Below are 24,145 nucleotides of genomic sequence, written 5' to 3' on the forward strand. Positions count from 1 at the left end.
AACCTCCTGCTTCACTGGGGATGCTAAATGCTCTCCATGGCAACGAGTCCATCCAGCATCATTCCGGTCACTCTCCCTCGGTGACTCCATCCAATCGGAGGTGCCTGGAGGCGGAGTTACCCGGGATAGCGTGTAACGCTGTTTCCTGGATCCTGCACATGACACACCACCCGGGGGCGTCACAGATACAATTAACCACGTGGGGTATACTCGCTCCCTGTGACCTCTGATTGGCATTTGCCCCAGGTCGTTCGGTTTACACCAATAAGCCATCAGGGGTATGTCCCCACCACTATTAGGTGTCACGCCAATAACATGAACCTGGACAGGAAATGGCTGGTATAAGCAATAACCACCGATGTGATTGGCTTACACTCACGCCAACGCTCACATGCTGACACACGCTCACACTCACAAGCTGACACTCACTCTCACATACTATCTATTCCTAACACTGGAGTGGCTTATAAACTTATGAAGTATATAGTTTGAGGTCTGGGATCTGCCAATATGTGGCTAGTTTTCTGTTTCGGATAACATGACACATAATTTTAGTTTTTTTTTGTCTAGTTTCTCTTGAATGTAGATCAATATTAAAGTCTCCTGATGAGTCGCCTTTGGTGAGGACAATGAAACCCTTAAAAATGAGAGGCTTGAAGAGTGGGTGTGTATACATCACCTCACCCTATATACTGAACTGTGGGGTTCATGTTTTTTCTATTAGTCACCTACTGACTAACCTTCAGGGGGAGAATTATAGGTATAGTTTTACATTTGGAATTAATAAAGTTTAGTTTTATCCTTTTGTCAGCAAATGATAAGAGACAACCCATTTAAGAAAATTCAAATTTGGTTAAAACTATTCCAACATTATGAACATAAAAAAGGCTTCTCCACTATGTGACGTCTCTGATGTTTATTAACAGCTGATTTCCAAGTAAAATATTTCCCATATTAAGAAAATGAAAAAGGCTTCTCCTCTTTGTGACTGCTCTGATGTTTAACAAGAAGCGCTTTCTGGTTAAAACATTTCCCACATTCTGAACATGAAAAAGGCTTCTCCCCTGTGTGAGTTCTTTGGTGTTCATCAAGATTCCATTTCTGGCTGAAACATTTCGCACATTCTGAACAGGAAAATGGCTTCTCCCGTGTGGGTTCTTTGATGGCTATCAAGATCTATTTTCCGTTTAAAACATTTCCCACATTCTGAACATGAATGAATGCAGGGATTGAAGCTTGAGGAAGATAATTTGCATATTCCAGGTGCCTTCTAGGAAAAGCAAAGTCTCCATAAGCAAGAAGATCGATGGGTACAGTCGGGACCAGCTGCTTGGAAAGCATCGCCAAACCAGGGATTGAAGCTTGAGGAAGATAATTTGCATATTCCAGGTGCCTTCTGGGAAAAGCGAAGAGTCTCCCTAAGCAAGAAGATCGTTGGGTACAGTCGGGACCAGCTGCTTGGACAGCATCGCCAAACCAAGGATGGAAGCTTGAGGAAGATAATTTGCATATTCCAGGTGCCTTCTGGGAAAAGCAAAGAGTCTTCCTAAGCAAGAAGATTGTTGGGTACAGTCGGGACCAGCTGTTTGGAAAGCATCGCCAAACCAGGGATTGAAGCTTGAGGAAGATAATTTGCATATTCCAGGTGCCTTCTGGGAAAAGCGAAGAGTCTCCCTAAGCAAGAAGATCGTTGGGTACAGTCGGGACCAGTTGCTTGGAAAGAATCGCCAATTTTTGCCTCTAGGACATTATTGCAAGACAGCTTGGCTGATTGAGTAGATTACACAAGAAGGTTACACACAATAGATTGCACAAGAAGGAAGGCACACAGCAAGTCAGCAGGATCTAGGAGCAACATGGCAGATGTGAAAACCTACATGGTGAACTGCAACATGTGCTACATGTTCACAGATCAACCAGAAGAAGAATCCAACTTCACCTGCCAGAAGTGTAGACTAGTGGCCCTTTTAGAAGAAAAGGTGCGCAGTCTGGAAAAAAGAATTGCAACTTTGAAACTCAAAGAAAATGAAGACTTCCTAGACAGAACAGAAGCATCTCTACTGGTCACAGAAGGTGAAGAAAGTGTCAGAGAACCTCCAAAAGCAGACGAATGGGAGGATGTGACGAAAAGAAGCAAGAAGACCATAGAGACATCACCAACCACTCAACTGACAATCCGATACCAAGGCCTTGTGGAGGACGAAGATGGCACACCTAAGGATGAGGCACCACCAGCAAGCAAAGAAAAGGGCACACAGCAACACCCAGAAGTGACAACAAAAAGTACAGCGAAGAAGAGTGGTAGTGGTGGGAGACTCATTACTGAGAGGCACAGAGGCAGCCATCTGCAGACCGAACATAACTGCAAGAGAAGTATGCTGCCTCCCAGGTGCAAAGATCAAGGATGTGACTGATAGGATACCAAAGCTCATCAGTTCCAGGGGCGTCCACCCATTTCTTCTGATACATGTTGGCACCAATAAATTCATGGACTTCTGTGCGCTGCCAGATAAATTCACCAATCCAGTTTGTGAGAAAGATTAACCGTTTATTTCCCAACGCGTTTCAAAGTGTATACCACTTCTTCTTCAGGGGATGACATATATGATCAGATAGAACTGTCACAGATTATATACAACCAGGATTCAAAAATTGGCGCCAATGATCACGTCATCTAGTACAAATGTCAAAGATGACATGTGATCATTGGCGCCAATTTTTGAATCCTGGTTGTATATAATCTGTGACAGTTCTATCTGATCATATATGTCATCCCCTGAAGAAGTGGTATACACTTTGAAACGCATTGGGAAATAAACGGTTAATCTTTCTCACAAACTGGATTAGTGAATTTATCTGGCAGCGCACAGAAGTCCATGAATTTATTCCATAATCTGAAGCTTTAAGCGGTCGCAGAGCTGACCTTTGGACGTGCAGCAAGCAGACTACTGATCCTACATGCCTGAACCTCTCCTGAAAAGGGTGAGTAAATTCTAATTTTTTCTTCTGGATATAACTCGGATAAGACCCTATTGCGCTATTTTGTTCCTTTAGTTTGATCACAATGTTGGCACCAATGACACGGCAAGGAAGGACCTACCGACAATCTGCAGGGACTTTGAAAAGTTGGGGAAGTAAGTAAAGGAACTGGATGCACAGGTAGTTTTTTCTTCTATCCTTCCAGTAGACTGGCATGGCACCAGATGGAACAGGATCCTTGATGCGAACTGGCTAAGACGATGGTGCAGACAACAAGGATTCGGATTCCTGGACCACGGAGTGAATTACCTGTACGACGGACTCCTCACCAGAGACGGACTACACCTCAACAAACTTGGGAAACACACATTCGCCAGAAGACTCACTACACTCACGTTAAACTAGAAGAAGAGGGGACGGGAAGAAAAACGTTAGACACAAACATGAAGCCAGAAATGATACTGATGAATGATGTGAGGTGCGGCAAAGAAGATCCAAGACAACATACTTGGAAGGAAGGTAAGAAAATTTCTAAAACAATCCACAGGGAGGAGATGGAAGAACTAGAAGTAGAAATATCTACAAGTAACTATGACATAGTGGGAATAACCGAGACATGGTTAGATGAAAGCTATGACCGGGCAGTTACCTTACAGGGTTACAGTCTGTTTAGAAAGGTTCATAAAAATCGGAGAGGAGGAGGAAGGGTTTGTCTTTATGTAAAGTCTAAATTCGACTTTGAGGGAGGATATTCGCGAAGGGAATGAGGATGTCGAGTCCATATGGGTCGAAATACATGGAGGGAAAAATAGTAACAAAATTCTCATTGGGGTCTGTTACAAACCCCCAAATATAACAGAAATCATGGAAAGTTTACTACTAAGGCAGATAGATGAAGCTGCAACCCATAAAGAGGTCCTTGTTATGGGGGACTTTACCCGGATATTAACTGGGAAACTGAGACCTGCGAAACCCATAAAGGCGACAGGTTTCTGCTAATAGCCAAGAATAATTATCTTTCACAATTGGTTCAGAATCCAACCAGAGGAGCAGCACTTTACACCGAATACTATCTAACAGACCGGACAGAATAATAAATCTGCAGGAAATAGCGACCACAATATTGTACAGTGTCACTTGTCTTTCGCTAGGGGGACATGTCAGGGAGTCACAAAAACACTGAACTTTAGGAAGGCAAAGTCTGACCAGCTTAGAGATGTCCTTAATCTGGTGACTGGCACAATGTCCTCAGAAATAAGAATACACAAAATAAATGGGAAATGTTTAAGAATATCCTAAATAGGCACTGTAAGGCCTTTCACACTTCAGTTATTTGCATCAGTTACAATCCGCCAAAAAGGCGGAAAAGCGGATCCGTTCTCAACTGATGTGAACGGATGGCACAGGATCCGTTTTGAGACGGATCCTGAAAAACGCTGGCTGGGGAGAGAGAGAGAGAGAGAGAGAGAATTTTTTTTTTGTCCGGCACCTAGACAGAATTTCGGGTTAAATAAGTGTCTGGAGGATCCGCTGGGAAAAAAAACGTTACAAGCCCCATTTCGAAATCTTTGAGAATGGAAACGGACAGCAACATTATGGCGGATCCTCACAAAAACGGATGCAACGGACAGCAATCCATCAGGATCCGCCACTAATGATATTCAATGGGGAAAAAAACGGATCCTCAAAAGAAAATTGCGGATCCGTTTTTTTCAAAACCTGGCGGATTGTGACTGATTGTAAAAAACTGAAGTGTGAAACAGGCCTAAGCGGTTTATACCTTGTGGGAATAAAAGGACAAGAAATAGGAAAAACCCAGTGTGGCTAAACAAAGAAGTAAGAGGGGCAATTACCAGTAAAAAGAAAGCATTTAAACTACTAAAGCAGGATGGCACAGTTGAAGCTCTAAAACACTATAGGGAGAAAAATACTTTATCTAAAAAACTAATTAAAGCTGCCAAAAAGGAAACAGAGAAGCACATTGCTAAGGAGAGTAAAACTAATCCCAATCTGTATCAACTACATCAATAGTAAAAAAATCAAAAGTGAAAGTGTAGGCCCATTAAAAAATTGTGAGGAAAGAATGGTTGTAGATGACGAGGAAAAAGGTAATATATTAAACACCTTCTTCTCCACGGTATTCAAGGTGGAAAATGAAATGCTAGGTAAAATGCCAAGAGACAAAGAAAACCCTATATTAAGGGTCACTAATCTAACCCAAGAAGAGGTGCGAAACCGGCTAAATAAGATTAAAATAGGGTCCGGATGGCATACACCCACGAGTACTAAGAGAACTAAGTAATATAATAGATAAACCATTATTTCTTATATTTAAGGACTCTATAGCGACGGGGTTTTTCCACAGGACTGGCGGATAGCAAATGTGGTACCAATATTCAAAAAGGGCTCTAAAAGTGAACCTGGAAATTAAAGGCCAGTGAGTCTAACCTCTATTGTTGGTAAAATATTTGAAGGGTTTCTGAGGGATGTTATTCTGGATTATCTCAATGAGAATAACTGTTTAACTCCATATCAACATGGGTTTATGAGGAATCGCTAATGTCAAACCAATCTAATCAGTTTTTATGAAGAGGTAAGCTATAGGCTGGACGTGGTATATCTTGATTTTCCAAAGCATTTGATACCGTGCCACACAAGAGGTTGGTACACAGAATGAGAATGCCTTAGTGATAGAAAGCAGAGGGGGGTTATAAATGGTATATTCTCTAACTGGGTTGCTGTGACCAGTGGGGTACCGCAGGGGTCGGTTTTGGGACCTATTCCAATCAACATATTTAGCAACGATCTGGTAGGTTTACACAGTAAAATATCGATATTTGCAGATGATACAAAACTATGTAAAGCCGTCAATACAAGAGAAGATAGTATTCTGCTACAGATGGATCTGGATAAGTTGGAAACTTGGGCCGAAAGGTGGCAGATGCGGTTTAACAATGATAAATGTAAGGTTATACACATGGGAAGAAGGAATCAATATCACCATTACACACTGAACGGTAAACCACTGGGTAAATCTGACATGGAGAAGGACTTGGGGATCCTAGTTAACGATAAACTTACCTGGAGCAGCCAGTGCCAGGCAGCGGCTGCCAAGGCAAACAGGATCATGGGGTGCATTAAAAGAGGTCTGGATACACATGATGAGAGCATTATACTGCCTCTGTACAAATCCCTGGTTAGACCGCACATGGAGTACTGTGTACAGTTTTGGGCACCGGTGCTCAGGAAGGATATAATGGAACTAGAGCGAGTACAAAGGAGGGCAACAAAATTAATAAATGGGATGGGGGAACTACAATACCCAGAGAGATTAGCAAAATTAGGATTATTTAGTCTAGAAAAAAGACGACTGAGGGGTGATCTAATAACAATGTATAAATATATAAGGGGACAATACAAATATCTCGCCAAGGATCTGTTTATACCAAGGAAGGTGACAGTCACAAGGGGGCATTCTCTGCGTCTGGAGGAGAGAAGGTTTTTCCACCAACATAGAAGAGGATTCTTTACTGTTAGGGCAGTGAGAATCTGGAATTCCCTGCCTGAGGAGGTAGTGATGGCGAACTCAGTCGAGGGGTTCAAGAGAGGCTTGGATGTCTTCCTGGAGCGTAACAATATTGTATCTTACAGTTATTAGGTTCTTTAGAAGGACGTAGATCTGGGGATTTATTATGACAGAATTCTATAGACTGAACTGGATGGACTAATGTCTTTTTTCGGCCTTACTAACTATGTTACTACGTAATATGGTTTCTCTCCTATGTGAGTTCGCTGGTGGCCAACAAAATGTGATTTACGTGCAAAACATTTCCCACATTCTGAACATGAAAAAGGTTTCTCCCCTGTGTGAGTTCTCTGGTGACTAATAAGATTCCCTTTGTGGTTAAAACATTTCCCACATTCTGAACAGGAAAACGGCTTCTCCCCTGTGTGAGTTCTCTGGTGGTTAACAAAATGTGATTTATATGCAAAATATCTCCCACATTCTGAACAAGAAAATGGCTTCTTTGATTCAGGAGCAGCTTGTTTTTCATTGCCTCTTTTGTGACTTTGATTTTTCTTAGTAGTCGGTAATGAATCAGAAGATGGGACCTGTTTCATAGGATCAGATGAGAGATCTTTGCTGTGAATGGATGATGATATATCTGGAGTAACAGCATTCACTTCAGTTTTATCTTGTAGGATCTTAATATCATCAGATTTAAAAGTTGAAGATGTCAGCTGTCCCTCTGATCTCCTGGTGCAGTCATCTGTTAAGATGAAAAACATTTTTTTTTAATAAAATATCCTTGAGTTTTATATTTTTGAACATTTCTACTTAAACTGTCCATAAAAATGGCAAGCTATGTAAAAAACTTTATTTATTTACCAAGACAATAACAGTTCACAGTCTAATAGAAAACCTTGTTGGATGTTCCAGTAGTGTGCGGTGTTCAACTGTTTGTACATTCTGCCTCCCAAATATCAAATAAAAAGAAACCAATCAATGTTATGTAGGCGAAAATAATACCAATTCTCCTCTCACAAAAACCAAGTCCCCACTCAGGTCCATCATCTGTCAATGGAAAAACAGAGGTTCCCACACTATTAGTGGCTCAAAGGCGGCTGAAAAGCAACAGAGTTTCTATAAACCAATCCGGCAAAATCCGCTTTCACTTCGGAGTCTTGCAGTGTGCGCAAACAACATTTAGGATCCCTGTATTTAGCAATATTATAGTGAGAAGAATCCACTTAATTTGCGGTGTGTGTCTCCTGGAGAACAATCTGGGCACTATGTGCTGGGTAATAACATGGCAAATGTGTAATTTTCACTCTCCAACATCCACTGCGTGTTAATTTCCGGAAAATGGCTGTGGAGTCAAAATATTCACTCCTCCTACACACATGGTCAATGTTGTTGGTACCCTTCATTTGATGACAGAAAAACCCACAATGGTCACAGAAATAACTTGAATCAGACAAAGTAACAATAAATAAAAAATCTATGAAAATTAACAAATGAAAGTCAGACATTGCTTTTCAGCCAGGCTTCCACAGAATTAAAAAAAATAAATAAATAAAACTCATGAAATTGCCTTTACAGAAATTATGGTGCCCTTAACTTAACCACTTCATGACTGCCAACGATAGATAAATGTTGGCGCTTGCGCCGTTTGTCTACTGTTGGCAGTTTTATGCTCATCAGGACCCCCACGTATCTTATAACGATTCCGGCTCACATCGCTTCCTGTGACCCCCGCCCTCATCGACATCTGATTGGTTCAGGTCCTTATGACGTCAGCGTCACACCAGCCAATGAGACAAATCACTAGGAAAGTTTGTTGTAGCAGTGAACTTTCCCGGGTGATCTGTCTCATAAAAACGCTGTTTCTCCTCAGATCTCCTGTCAGTGAGAGATTAGAGGAGAAACAGTGTTACAAGTGCTGCTGGGAACAGCTGTGTCAGTCAGCGATTGTGCTATAAAGTAAAAAACAGATAAGGCAGGTTAGGGTTAGTGCTATAGTTAGGGTTAGTGTTAGGCTAAAGTTAGGGGTAGAGTAAAGAATTAGGCTTTTCTCAATTGTCTCCCCAATAATTTGGTCACATCAGTCATGTCAGAGTTTTCTATTTCCGGGAAAAAAAATGAAAATGAATAAAATGTCCCGTCAGTATTATAGTGCAGAGGAGGCTTATGCACTTTCCTGTTCTGACAGTGAAGAAAGTGCAGTGTCAGATGGCGATGTGGATTTCGAGGGCTTTAGCAGCAGCGACAGTGATAGCTCAGAAATGAGCAGTGATTCTGGTCCATCCTCACACACAAGGACCAGTACAACCAGAAGGACAAATAGCGCTTCTGGAGAAATGTCTCCAACTCAGGGAACAATGCCCAGTACTAGCGCTGTCCCTAGTGCTCGTGAATTGGCGCACACCAATGTCCAAGGGGCTTTGCCTCTTGATGTAGCATTTCCCAGATGGGAGGCTTCGGATTCGGCTACTCCATTCATCCCTCATTTTAATGCCATTCCTGATATAAATGTGGAGGTGGAAAATTTTGGACTAATTATATTTATTAGTTGTGACAGATACAGTTGTGGCCAAAAGTATTGACACCCCTGCAATTCTGTCAGATAATACTCAGTTTCTTCCTGAAAATGATTGCAAACACAAATTCTTTGGTATTATTATCATCTTCATTTAATTTGTCTTAAATGAAAAAACACAAAAAGAATTGTCCTAAAGCCAAATTGGATATACTTCCACACCTAACATAAAAAAGAGGGTGGACAAAAGTATTGGCACTGTTCAAAAAATCATGTGATGCTTCTCTAATTTGTGTAATTAACAGCACCTGTAACTTACCTGTGGCACCTAACAGGTGTTGGCAATAACTAAATCACACTTGCAGCCAGTTGACATGGATTAAAGTTGACTCAACCTCTGTCCTGTGTCCTTGTGTGTACCACATTGAGCATGGAGAAAAGAAAGAAGACCAAAGAACTGTCTGAGGACTTGAGAAACCAAATTGTGAGGAAGCATGAGCAATCTCACGGCTACAAGTCCATCTCCAAAGACCTGAATGTTCCTGTGTCTACCGTGCGCAGTGTCATCAAGAAGTTTAAAGCCCATGGCACTGTGGCTAACCTCCCTAGATGTGGACGGAAAAGAAAAATTGACAAGAGATTTCAACGCAAGATTGTGCGGATGTTGGATAAAGAACCTCGACTAACATCCAAACAAGTTCAAGCTGCCCTGCAGTCCAAGGGTACAACAGTGTCAACCTGTACTATCCGTCGGCGTCTGAATGAAAAGGGACTGTGTTGTGAGTTCATTTTCCCCTTCACTACTGAGGCCCGATGAACTCCCTCTTCTGGTAAGGAAAGGTAGTGAGCCTGATTATCAGCCACCTGAGCCTAATGATGATGACTGGCTGAGTGGAGTTACGGACTGGATATAAGGCTGCCGCCGCCCTTCTGCCCTGCGGGTGATTTCTCTGTGGGATCCTTGGAGACCAGTCTGAATTCCTGCTCTTCTAAAGCTAAGTTTTTCTGCTCTGCTTTTTGCATTTGTGCTTTGACTTTGTTTGCTTTGTTTTTCTGGACTTCTGCCATTCCCTGCTGGGGTGAGCTGAATTCCTTTAGCTCTGTCTTCTGAAAATACCTGAGTGCTCATATAGTTTTTGAAGCCTAGCTGCTTCAGGGTCTTTTTCCATATCAGCTGTTGGCTTATGTCTTTGATAGGATTTTGGCAGATTGCAGACAGCAACCTTCCTTTCCTGTCCTGTTTACTTCAGCTTGGGCCCCATCGTTTGCTCAGCCTATCTTTCTATCTGTGTGAGTGTTTTTTCATCTTGCTTCACCATCATTATATGTTGGGGGCTGCCTTTTACTTTGGGGTCTGCTCTGGGGCAGTTTAGATTTTCTTTTCTGTCTTTAGGCTAATTAGCTCTCCGGCTGTGATAGAGGGGTCTAGGGCACTGTAGGAACCCCCCACGGCTACTGCTAGTTGTGTTGATAGGTTCAGGGGTCTGCAATCTGATAGTTGCCAACTTCTCTGGTTTTCTGGACGTAGCTTCTATTTTTGTGTCTGCTTCCTACGGTGACTCATTCATAACAGGACTGTATGGTAGGAGACCCAGGAAGACCCCACTTCTTACCCCGAGACATAAAAAAGCCAGGCTGGAGTTTGCCAAAACTTACCTGAAAAAGGCTAAAACATTTTGGAAGAATGTTCTCTGGTCAGATGAGACAAAAGTAGAGCTTTTTGGGCAAAGGTATCAACATAGAGTTTACAGGAGAAAAAAGGCATTCAAAGAAAAAACACGGTCCCTACAGTCAAACATGACGGAGGTTCCCTGATGTTTTGGGGTTGCTTTGCTGCCTCTGGCACTGGGCTGCTTGACTGTGTGCATGGCATTATGAAGTCTGAAGACTACCAACAAATTTTGCAGCATAATGTAGGGCCCAGTGTGAGAAAGCTGGGTCTCCCTCAGAGGTCATGGGTCTGCCAGCAGGACAATGACCCAAAACACACTTCAAAAAGCACTAGAAAATGGTTTGAGAGAAAGCACTGGAGACTTCTAAGGTGGCCAGCAATGAGTCCAGACCTGAATCCCATAGAACACCTGTGGAGAGATCTACAAATGGCAGTTTGGAGAAGGCACCCTTCAAATATCAGGGACCTGGAGCAGTTTGCCAAAGAAGAATGGTCTAAAATTCCAGCAGAGCATTGTAAGAAACTCATTGATGGTTACCGGAAGCGGTTGGTCGCAGTTATTTGGCTAAAGGTTGTGCAACCAAGTATAATGCTGAGGGTGCCAATACTTTTGTCTGGCCCATTTTTGGAATTGTGTGTGAAATGATCAAAGTTTTGCTTTTTGCTTCATTCTCTTTTGTGTTTTTTCATTTAAGACAAATTAAATGAAGATAATAAAACCAAAGAATTTGTGTTTGCAATCATTTTCAGGAAGAAACTGAGTATTATCTGGCAGAATTGCAGGGGTGTCAATACTTTTGGCCACAACTGTAGCTTGCTAGAGCATATTGTCCTACAAACAATTTTATATGCGTCCCAATTCATCAGCCAGAATCCACGATCCTATTATGCTAGGTCAAATTTATGGACACAAACTAATGTCCTAGAAAAGAAACAGCTTTTCACATTTATGAGGGGAAACACAGCCAACTAAACCCACCAGGATGCCCTACTTATCTGGGGACATCGGGAAAAATGGTTTTGAGCCTTTTTTTTTTTTTTTTTATAAAAAGGCTACAATCTATATGTTGACAACTACTACACCAGCATACCTCTATTTAAAAGTCTGGTTGAACATAACATAGGGGCTTGTGGGACCATTCGCAAAAACCGTCAGGGGTTTCCACAATCATTGGTCAGCAAAAAGTTCCGAAAGGGGCAGTCAGGGGCTTTACACAATGGAGAGCTGCTTGCCCTTAATATTAAGAATAAATAAAATATTTTTATCCTGAGCTCGATCCACACAGATGCCACAAGGGCCACTGCAGACCAACAGGGATCCACTACTCCAAAACCTGTGTCTGTCATTGACTACAACAAATATATGGGGGTGTGGACCTTGCAGATCAGGTTCTACAGTCATACCAGGTGTCAAGAAAATCATATATCTGGTATAAAAAGTTAGTCATGTATTTGTTTCAGGTGGCCACATATAATTCTTTTGTGTTATACAAAAAAGCCAGAAATGCAGATACTTTCCTTGATTATCAGGAAAAGGTCACTGAAAATCTTGTTTTTGACAATGTTGTCTGCCTCCTACGGTGACTCATTCATAACAGAATCACCCGCCACACCGCTGATCCTAGGGTACTCAATAGCAGGAAAGAATTGCAGAAAAAAAAAAAAAAAAAGTGTGTATATTTTTTCCTCTATATCTCTGAGGCCGTAGGGGGAATTTTCTTTTTCTCTCAATGGAGATAAAGCAATTGTCTGATCGTGTGGAGCAGCTCGCTGCGGAAGTGCGGGGAATTTCCGCCTACCTTGCTCATTCACATGCTGCTGAACCAAAGATTCCTACACCTGATGTATTTTTTGGGGATCGGTCTAAATTTTTGAATTTCAAAAATAATTGTAAATTATTTTTTGCCTTGAAGCCTAACTCGTCAGGGAGCTCCGCGCAGCAGGTTAAAATTGTCATCTCTTTGCTGCGTGGCGATCCCCAGGATTGGGCGTTTTCTTTGAAACCAGATGATCCTATTCTGACTAATGTGAATGCATTTTTTCAAGCCTTGGGGTTGTCGGTGTGCCTTTAGTGAGGCTCCGGTGTTTTCCACCTCTCCTCAGTCGCATGATGTTCCTGATTATTTGGCGGACTTTTATGATGTATTTAGTGACAATGAGTCTGCGTCTCTGCCTCCACATAGGAGTTATGACTGTGCAATTGAACTGAGCCCGGGGGTGTAAATTTCCCAAGGGTCGGCTCTTCAATTTATCTGTACCCGAGCACGAGGCTATGCGATCCTATATTAAGGAGGCATTGGAGAAGGGTCATATTAGACCATCCTCGTCACCCTTAGGTGCCGGGTTTTTTTTTGTAGCCAAAAAGGATGGATCATTAAGACCTTGTATTAATTATCGTGCCCTCAACAAAATTGCTGTTAAATATCTGTATCCGTTACCCCTGATTTCGGATCTATTCTCTAGAGTTAAAGGTGATGCTGGTTTTTCCAAGCTTGACCTCAGGGGGGCATATAATCTTATTCGCATTAAGCATGGGGATGAATGGAAGACGGCGTTTAATACTCCGGAGGGACATTTTGAGTACCTGGTGATGCCTTTTGGGCTCACTAATGCCCCTTCTGTCTTCCAGTGCTTCATGAACGATATTTTCCGAGATTTTGTCGATAAATTTTTGATTATCTATCTGGATGATATTTTGATCTTCTCCAAGGATTGGGATTCTCATGTGGAACATATTCGGACTGTGTTCCGGATCTTGAGGGAGAATTCCCTGTATGTCAAAGGATCTAAATGCCTTTTTGGAGTACAGAGGATTTCTTTTTTGGGATTTATTTTGTCCCCGTCAACTATTGAAATGGACCCGGCCAAGGTACAGGCCATTTACAATTGGGTTCAGCCCACTTCTTTGAAGGCCCTCCAGAAGTTTTTGGGTTTTGCTAATTTTTATCGGAAATTTATAGCAAAATTTTCTAGTATTGCCAAGCCATTGACTGATTTGACTAAGAAGGGTGCTGATGTGTTAAATTGGTCTCCGGAGGCTGTTTCTTCCTTTCAGGAGCTTAAGCGAATATTCACCTCCGCCCCGGTTTTGCGGCAACCTGATGTCTCACTTCCGTTCCAGGTAGAGGTGGATGCTTCTGAGATTGGTGCAGGAGCTGTTTTGTCCCAAAAGGATCCTGTAACATCTAAAATGAATCCCTGTGCTTTCTTTTCCCGAAAGTTCTCTCCATCTGAACGTAACTATGATGTGGAGAATCGGGAACTGTTGGCCATGAAATGGGCATTTGAGGAGTGGAGACATTGGTTGGAGGGAGCTAAGCATCAAGTCGTGGTCCTCACTGACCACAAGAATTTAATTTACCTAGAGTCGGCTAAGCGCTTGAACCCTAGACAGGCTAGGTGGGCCTTGTTTTTTACACGTTTTGATTTTGTGGTTTCTTTTCTTCCTTGAACTAAGAATGTCAAGGCTGACGCCCTCTCTAGGAGCTTCTTTGCTGATTCTCCTGTGGTGACCAAGCCTGCTACCATCTTAGGCGAAGGGGTAGTTCTTTCTGCCATCTCGCCCGATTTGAGACATGCTCTGGAAGAGTTCCAGGAGGACAAACCTGAGCATTGTCCCAGTGGAAAGTTGTATGTTCCTGACCAGTGGAAGAAGAGAGTGATGTCTGAAGTTCATTGCTCTGCTTTGGCTGGTCATCCAGGTATTTTTGGTACTAGAGATCTGGTGAGTCGGTCCTTTTGGTGGCCCTCCTTGTCTCGTGATGTCAGGAATTTTGTGCAGTCCTGTGGGACGTGCTCCCGGTCTAAATCGTGTTCTCGCTCTAGTGGGTTGTTGATGCCTTTGCCTGTCCCCAAGAGGCCATGGACCCATATTTCAGTGGATTTCATCTCTGATATGCCTGTCTCTCAAAGGATGACTGTTATTTGGGTGATTTGTGATAGGTTCTCTAAGATGGTTCATCTTGTACCACTCCCTAAGTTGCCGTCTTCCTCTGAGTTGGTGCCCCTGTTTTTTCAACAGGTGGTTCGCTTGCACGGGATTCCTGAGAACATTGTATCTGACAGAGGAGTTCAGTTTGTGTCTAGATTTTGGAGAACTTCCTGTTCCAAGCTGGGAATTCAGTTGTCCTTCTCCTCTGCTTTTCACCCTCAGACCAATGGGCAGACAGAGAGAACAAACCAGACCTTGGAGTCATATTTGAGATGCTTTATTTCCGCTGATCAGGATGATTGGGTTTCATTTTTGCCCTTGGCCGAATTTGCTTTAAATAATAGAGCTAGTTCTGCCACTTTGATGTCACCTTTTTTTTGTAACTTTGGGTTTCATCCTCGATTCTCTTCAGGGCAGGTGGAGCCCTCTGCCTGCCCAGGTGTTGACACTGTGGTGGAGAGAATGCACCAGATCTGGGACCAAGTGGTAGATAAGTTATCTCTCTCCCAGGAAAAGGCCCAGCAGTTTTCCAACCGACATAGGACCATTGGTCCCCAGTTTAAGGTTGGTGATATGGTGTGGTTATCATCAAAAAATATTGCTATGAAGGTGGCTTCTCCTAAGTTTAAGCCTAGATTTATTGGACCTTACAAGATTTTGGAGATTATTAATCCGGTCTCTTTTCGTTTGGCTCTTCCTGTCACATTTAAAATCCATAATGTGTTTCATAAGTCCTTGTTGAAGAGGTTTGTTCAACCTGTTGTTCCGGGGGTGGCACCTCCAGACCCTGTATTGGTTGAAGGTAACATGGAATATGAGGTAGAGAAAGTACTGGATTCCCGTCTGGCTAGACGGAGACTCCAGTATTTGGTTAAGTGGAAGGGTTATGGTCAGGAGGATAATTCCTGGATCTCTGCCTCTGATATTCATGCCAAAAGATTGGTGCGTGCCTTTCATCGGGCTCACCCTGATCGCCCTGGTGGCGTGGTTGAGGGTTCGGTGACCCCTCCTCAAGGGGGAGGTACTGTTGTGAGTTCATTTTCCCCTTCACTACTGAGGCCCGATGAACTCCCTCTTCTGGTAAGGAAAGGTAGTGAGCCTGATTATCAGCCACCTGAGCCTAATGATGATGACTGGCTGAGTGGAGTTACGGACTGGATATAAGGCTGCCGACGCCCTTCTGCCCTGCGGGTGATTTCTCTGTGGGATCCTTGGAGACCAGTCTGAATTCCTGCTCTTCTAAAGCTAAGTTTTTCTGCTCTGCTTTTTGCATTTGTGCTTTGACTTTGTTTGCTTTGTTTTTCTGGACTTCTGCCATTCCCTGCTGGGGTGAGCTGAATTCCTTTAGCTCTGTCTTCTGAAAATACCTGAGTGCTCATATAGTTTTTGAAGCCTAGCTGCTTCAGGGTCTTTTTCCATATCAGCTGTTGGCTTATGTCTTTGATAGGGTTTTGGCAGATTGCAGACAGCAACCTTCCTTTCCTGTCCTGTTTAGTTTAGCTTGGGCCCCATCGTTTGCTCAGCCTATCTTTCTATCTGTGTGAGTGTTTTTTCATCTTGCTTCACCGTAATTATATGTTGGGGGCTGCCTTTTACTTTGGGGTCTGCTCTGGGGCAGTTTAGATTTCCTTTTCTGTCTTTAGGCTATTTAGCTCTCCGGCTGTGATCAAGGGGTCTAGGGCACCGTAGGAACCCCCCACTACTGCTAGTTGTGTTGATAGGTTCAGAGGTCTGCAATCTGATAGTTGCCAACTTCTCTGGTTTTCTGGACGTAGCTTCTATTTTTGTGTCTGCCTCCTACGGTGACTCATTCATAACAGGACTGTATGGTAGGAGACCAAGGAAGACCCCACTTCTTACCCCGAGACATAAAAAAGCCAGGCTGGAGTTTGCCAAAACTTACCCGAAAAAGGCTAAAACATTTTGGAAGAATGTTCTCTGGTCAGATGAGACAAAAGTAGAGCTTTTTGGGCAAAGGTATCAACATAGAGTTTACAGGAGAAAAAAGAGGCATTCAAAGAAAAAAACACGGTCCCTACAGTCAAACATGGCAGAGGTTCCCTGATGTTTTGGGGTTGCTTTGCTGCCTCTGGCACTGGGCTGCTTGACTGTGTGCATGGCATTATGAAGTCTGAAGACTACCAACAAATTTTGCAGCATAATGTAGGGCCCAGTGTGAGAAAGCTGGGTCTCCCTCAGAGGTCATGGGTCTGCCAGCAGGACAATGACCCAAAACACACTTCAAAAAGCACTAGAAAATGGTTTGAGAGAAAGCACTGGAGACTTCTAAGGTGGCCAGCAATGAGTCCAGACCTGAATCCCATAGAACACCTGTGGAGAGATCTACAAATGGCAGTTTGGAGAAGGCACCCTTCAAATATCAGGGACCTGGAGCAGTTTGCCAAAGAAGAATGGTCTAAAATTCCAGCAGAGCATTGTAAGAAACTCATTGATGGTTACCGGAAGCGGTTGGTCGCAGTTATTTTGGCTAAAGGTTGTGCAACCAAGTATAATGCTGAGGGTGCCAATACTTTTGTCTGGCCCATTTTTGGAGTTGTGTGTGAAATGATCAAAGTTTTGCTTTTTGCTTCATTCTCTTTTGTGTTTTTTCATTTAAGACAAATTAAATGAAGATAATAATACCAAAGAATTTGTGTTTGCAATCATTTTCAGGAAGAAACTGAGTATTATCTGACAGAATTGCAGGGGTGTCAATACTTTTGGCCACAACTGTAGCTTGCTAGAGCATATTGTCCTACAAACAATTTTATATGCGTCCCAATTTATCAGCCAGAATCCACGATCCTATTATGCTAGGTCAAATTTATGGACACAAACTAATGTCCTAGAAAAGAAACAGCTTTTCACATTTATGAGGGGAAACACAGCCAACTAAACCCACCAGGATGCCCTACTTATCTGGGGACATCTGGAAAAATGGTTTTGAGCCTTTTTTTTTTTTTTTTACAAAAAGGCTACAATCTGTATGTTGACAACTACTACACCAGCATACCCCTATTTAAAAGTCTGGTTGAACATAACATAGGGGCTTGTGGGACCATTCGCAAAAACCGTCAGGGGTTTCCACAATCATTGGTCAAAGAACATTTCCGAATGGGGCAGTCAGGGGCTTTACACAATGGAGAGCTGCTTGCCCTTAATATTAAGGATAAATAAAATATTTTTATCCTGAGCTCGATCCACACAGATGCCACAAGGGCCACTGCAGACCAACAGGGATCCACTACTCCAAAACCTGTGTCTGTCATTGACTACAACAAATATATGGGGTGTGGACCTTGCAGATCAGGTTCTACAGCCATACCAGGTATCAAGAAAATCATATATCTGGTATAAAAAGTTAGTCATGTATTTGTTTCAGGTGGCCACATATAATTCTTTTGTGTTATACAAAAAAGCCGGAAATGCAGATACTTTCCTTGATTATCAGGAAAAGGTCACTGAAAATCTTGTTTTTGACAATGTTGTCCCCGCCAATCCTATAGAATGTGAAGATGTGAGAAGACTCACTGAGCGACATTTTATTGCACTCATCCCAGTAACTGAAACAAGAAAGAACCCCCAGAGAAGATGTCGTGTATGTTCCTAGAGAGGAATGAGGCATGATCCCCGCTATTATTACCCACAATGCCCATCACTGCCAGCCTTATGCCTCCATGACGGCTTTACAATCTCCCACACAGAACCACGTTTTTGAACTGTTTTGACATTCAAGCATTTGGTTTATTTAGTGACAGACACATTTGAGTAGAGCTGACGTAACAATTTCCGGGGGTAGGTGGGGGGAGGTCTCCAGAGACACAAGCTGGGCACAATATATTGGGCACTACAATGACATTTTTGCAATTTTTGCTCTGAAACTACAAGTTTCTGGAAATCATCCATGTAGTGAAACTGGTCACTATATCCATAGATGAATTCCCAGAGGGGTGTCACTTCCAAAATGGGGTCACTTCAGGGGGGATTCTGTTGTTCTGGCACTTAGCAGCTCTCCAAAGTGCCACAACAGCAGAATCCCCCCTGAAGTGACCCATTTTGGAAATGACACCCCTCTGCGAATTCATCTATGGGTGTAGTGACCATTTACCTATCTACCTATTTTCCAATGTAAAATCTGGGGTTAAAACAACATTTTAGTCGTAAAAATATACCATATTTTTCGGACTATAAGACGCACTTTTTCCCAAGAAATTTTGGGGGGAAATGGGGGTGCGTCTTATAGTCGGAATATACTTACAAATGCTGCTGCGGCGGTGGTGCTATGTGGAGGGCTCCGCCAGCATTTTGTCAAAGCCCGGAGACCCCCGCAGTTCCATTGCTGTGATGCAGTGGTCTCCACAAAAATGGCCGCTGTGGGCGGCGCATGCTCAGATTCAGATCTTGGCCACGTGGTGGTGTATAGGAATGCAATATAGCGAATTATAGGGAGAGAATAGCTAATTTCTGGATATAAAGTACTGTACCATTAAATGGCCTTGGCACCCCGACGTGCGTTTCGTGTTTAGCTTTTTCCAAGGGGCTCTCCAAATGTGACATGGCAACCGCTAATTATTCCAGTATATTTTACATTCAAAAAGTGAAATGGCACGCCTTCCTTCCGAACCCTGCCGTGCGCCCAAACAGTATATTTCCCCGACATACGGGGTATCGGCATGCTCAGGAGAAATTGGAAAACAAAATGTATCATCCATTTTCTCCTGTTACGCTTGCAAAAGTAAAAAAAAAAATAGGTGTAAAGGAAAATTTTTATTATAGAAAAGAAAATGTTTATTTTTTCCTTCCACATTCCATTCATTCCTGTGAAGCAACTGAAGGGTTAATAAACTTCTTGAATGTGGTTTTGAGCACCTGGAGGGGTGCAGTTTTTACAATGGTGTCACTTTTGGGTATTTTCGGTGATATTGACCCCCAAACTCACTTCAAATGTGAGGTGGTCCCTAAAAAAATGGTTTTGTAAATTTCGTTGTAAAAATGAGAAATCGCTGTTTAACTTTTAACCCTTATAACTTCCTAACAAAAAAAATTGATACAGATGCTACTGTGCAGGCGCCGCCATCGCCGATGATATTTTGCTGGATGTAATTTCTTTCTAAGCCTCACAATAGCCACAATATTATAGGCATTATCAACAATAATATCAATGCTATTATATGCATTATGTAATAATGGGGGCAGGTCAGTGAGGGGTCAGCGACCTGTCATAAGCCAATACAGATGAATATGTAATCAGAGCACCACATAAAGCCCCGCCCACAACCCCACCCACAGCCCCACCCCAGAGCACGAGAATCTCATTAACTGAAAACTACAAATACAGATTACACAACAGTAAACCAGAGTTGCCCTCATTTATGGTGGACCATTGGAGCTACTATGGATCCTGAGCAGAAGATTAGAGAAAATAATATTGCTCCCCATTTCAGGAGAGATTGTGCAGTAATCTGAATTCCTTAGGATCGAAAACAATGTAATTGGTTGTAAGTTCTATAGAAAAGGGCTTTCACTGCCCAAAGTCATGTGAACAGTTTAGGGTGGAGGAGAATGTTGTGGTCTAGAGGCAAAATGGTGATCATGGTAATACGGCCGGACTACACCACCGATAAAGCAGCCACAGCCGGTGACTGAGAGGAATCTGTGACTTCTCTGCATTCAGTGGTTACTACTCACCTGGGTAGTCATATGTGAGAATCTCCTCTTTACACCACTCATCACCCCTCACATATGTCTCTGTAGTATTAATATGGGTCAGATCTTCACCCTGAAACAAATATTGTAAAAGTCACCGACAGATGGAGAAGTCCCATCTATGATCAGCTCTAATCCTGCCATCTCCACCGTTCTCATTACACAAGTATAAAACATATAATACTGGTGGATAAAACAAGACTGAGCACAAGACCTTCACAGCCGTCTACACATCATAGGGGAGATCTCCTGACACCTTCTCTCCATCTACCTGATGATCCTGAGGAGCACTGGGATCTTCTTGGTTACAGTCCTGTGGAAGAAGAGGACGGGGACATCTCTCTGGTGTTGTCCTCTTACTGGATAGATCTGGAGGAAACACATACAGGGACTGAATTCATTCTCTACATACAGATAATTATAGGCCGTGTGTATTTAGTCCTGTCTATTACCTGGTGATGTGAGGGGCTGGGGAACCTCCATTATGACGTTCTTGTACAGATCTCTGTGTCCTTCTGAATACTCCCACTCCTCCATGGAGAAATAGACAGCGACATCCTGACACCTTATAGGAACCTGACACATACAATGATACCGTCATCCCCCCGATCCCTTCATAGTGTTACTGTATAATGTCCCAGCATTCCCAGCAGTGTCACCTCTCCAGCCAGCAGCTCAATCATCTTGTAGATGAGTTCTAGGATCTTCTGGTCATTGATGTCCTCATGGATCAGGGGGTGAGGTGGAGGCCCCGTGATTGGGCTCAGGGGTCTTCCCCATCCCTCAGACACAGGGTCCTGACAGCAATCACTAGAGGTCTTCTTCACCACTGTGTAATCCTGGTTATGGAGAGACACATTAATAAATCTCACTCCAGACATTTCCAGAGTCCTCACCTCTCCAGTTCTGTCCATCTGTTATTCCCATAGATAAGAATGATGTAATGTGACGTCATCAGAATCTCTCACCTCTCCAGTGAGACGGAAGAGGATCTCTAGGGTGAGGTGTAACATTCTCTCCGCCATCTTGTCTCTGTCCATATCCATCCTTGATGGGTAAATCAGGAAAATTCTCTTCTGTAGAAGATCTTCACTGAGAGGATCCGATATTGTAGAGACCTGAATGAGAAGCAGATGATCCGATGTAACATCATAAGAATCCTGTGTAATAATACAATTACTGGAGACAATAAGGGAAACATAGGAGGAGATTTATTATTTTACATATATGTCTCTGTAGTATTAATATGGGTCAGATCTTCACCCTGAAACAAATATTGAAAAAGTCACAGACAGATGGAGAAGTCCCATCTATGATCAGCTCTAATCCTGTCATCTCCACCGCTCTAATTACACAAGTATAAAACACTAGCTGAAGAGCCCAGCGCTGCCCGGACATAGTAACTAAGTACAGTTAGTTATAACAAATTATAACGATTATATCTATCTCTACATATAAAGCTGAGTGTATAGCCCCGCCCACTCCGCATAGCCACATTCACGTTAATATCCCACATCATCCCATCAGCCAGAGCCACCAGACTACTACCACTAATATCCCACATCATCCCATCAGCCAGAACCACCGGACTACTACCCCTAATATCCCACATCATCCCATCAGTCAGAGCCACCGGACTACTACCCCTAATATCCCACATCATCCCGTCAGCCAGAGTCACCGGACTACTATCACTAATATCCCACATCATCCCATCAGCCAGAGCCACCGGACTACTACCCCTAATATCCCACATCATCCCGTCAGCCAGAGCCACCGGACTACTATCCCTAATATCCCACATCATCCCGTCAGCCAGAGCCACCGGACTACTACCACTAATATCCCACATCATCCCGTCAGCCAGAGCCACCGGACTACTACCCCTAATATCCCACATCATCCCATCACCCAGAGCCATCGGACTACTCCCTCTAATATCCCACATCATCCCGTCAGCCAGAGCCATCGGACTACAACCCCTAATATCCCACATCATCCCATCACCCAGAGCCAACGGACTACTACCACTAATATCCCACATCATCCCATCAGCCAGTGCCATCGGACTACTCCCTCTAATATCCCACATCATCCCATCACCCAGAGCCATCGGACTACTACCCCTAATATCCCACATCATCCCATCACCCAGAGCCACCGGACTACTACCCCTAATATCCCACATCATCCCATCACCCAGAGCCATCGGACTACTACCCCTAATATCCCACATCATCCCATCACCCAGAGCCATCGGACTACTACCCCTAATATACCACATCATCCCATCAGCCAGAGCCACCGGACTACTACCCCTAATATCCCACATCATCCCATCAGCCAGAGCCAACGGACTACTACCACTAATATCCCACATCATCCCATCAGCCAGTGCCATCGGACTACTACCCCTAATATCCCACATCATCCCGTCAGCCAGAGCCACCGGACTACTACCCCTAATATCCCCCATCATCCCATCAGCCAGAGCCACTGGACTACTACCCCTAATATCCCACATCATCCCGTCAGCCAGAGCCACCGGACTACTACCCCTAATATCCCACATCATCCCGTCAGCCAGAGCCACCGGACTACTACCCCTAATATCCCACATCATCCCATCACCCAGAGCCATCGGACTACTACCCCTAATATCCCACATCATCCCATCACCCAGAGCCATCGGACTACTACCCCTAATATCCCACATCATCCCATCAGCCAGAGCCAACGGACTACTACCACTAATATCCCACATCATCCCATCAGCCAGTGCCATCGGACTACTACCCCTAATATCCCACATCATCCCGTCAGCCAGAGCCACCGGACTACTACCCCTAATATCCCCCATCATCCCATCAGCCAGAGCCACTGGACTACTACCCCTAATATCCCACATCATCCCGTCAGCCAGAGCCACCGGACTACTACCCCTAATATCCCACATCATCCCGTCAGCCAGAGCTACCGGACTACTACCCCTAATATCCCACATCATCCCGTCACAGCCACCGGACTACTACCACTAATATCCCACATCATCCCGTCAGCCAGAGCCACCGGACTACTACCCCTAATATCCCACATCATCCCATCAGCCAGAGCTACCGGACTACTACCCCTAATATCCCACATCATCCCGTCAGCCAGAGCCACCGGACTACTACCCCTAATATCCCCCATCATCCCATCAGCCAGAGCTACCGGACTACTACCCCTAATATCCCACATCATCCCATCAGCCAGAGCCACCGGACTACTACCCCTAATATCCCACATTATCTCGTCAGAGCCTCCAGACTACTACCCCTAATATCCCACATCATTCCGTCAGCCAGAGCCACCGGACTACTACCCCTAATATCTCACATCATCCCGTCAGCCAGAGCTACCGGACTACTACCCCTAATATCCCACATCATCCCATCAGCCAGAGCCACCGGACTACTACCCCTAATATCCCACATCATCCCATCAGCCAGAGCCACCGGACTACTACCCCTAATATCCCACATCATCCCATCAGCCAGAGCCACCGGACTACTACCCCTAATATCCCACATCATCCCGTCAGCCAGAGCCACCGGACTACTACCCCTAATATCCCACATCATCCCGTCAGCCAGAGCCACCGGACTACTACCCCTAATATCCCACATGATCCCGTCAGCCAGAGCCACCGGACTACTACCCCTAATATCCCACATCGTCCCATCAGCCAGAGTCACCGGACTACTACCCCTAATATCCCACATCATCCCGTCAGCCAGAGCCACCGGACTACTACCCCTAATATCCCACATCGTC

At 43.8% G+C, this 24,145-nt stretch overlaps 1 pseudogene; it reads right to left on the bottom strand.

The window, feature by feature from the left end:
* Positions 1-548: 548 nt before the first annotated feature.
* LOC141047192 (uncharacterized) overlaps positions 549-24,145 on the bottom strand; it is a 28,033-nt pseudogene continuing 4,436 nt past the window's right edge.

The sequence above is a fragment of the Dendrobates tinctorius genome, unplaced genomic scaffold, assembly GCF_039654945.1.
Source record: "Dendrobates tinctorius isolate UK_male_01 unplaced genomic scaffold, ASM3965494v1 ptg000126l, whole genome shotgun sequence".
Taxonomy (NCBI): domain Eukaryota; kingdom Metazoa; phylum Chordata; class Amphibia; order Anura; family Dendrobatidae; genus Dendrobates; species Dendrobates tinctorius.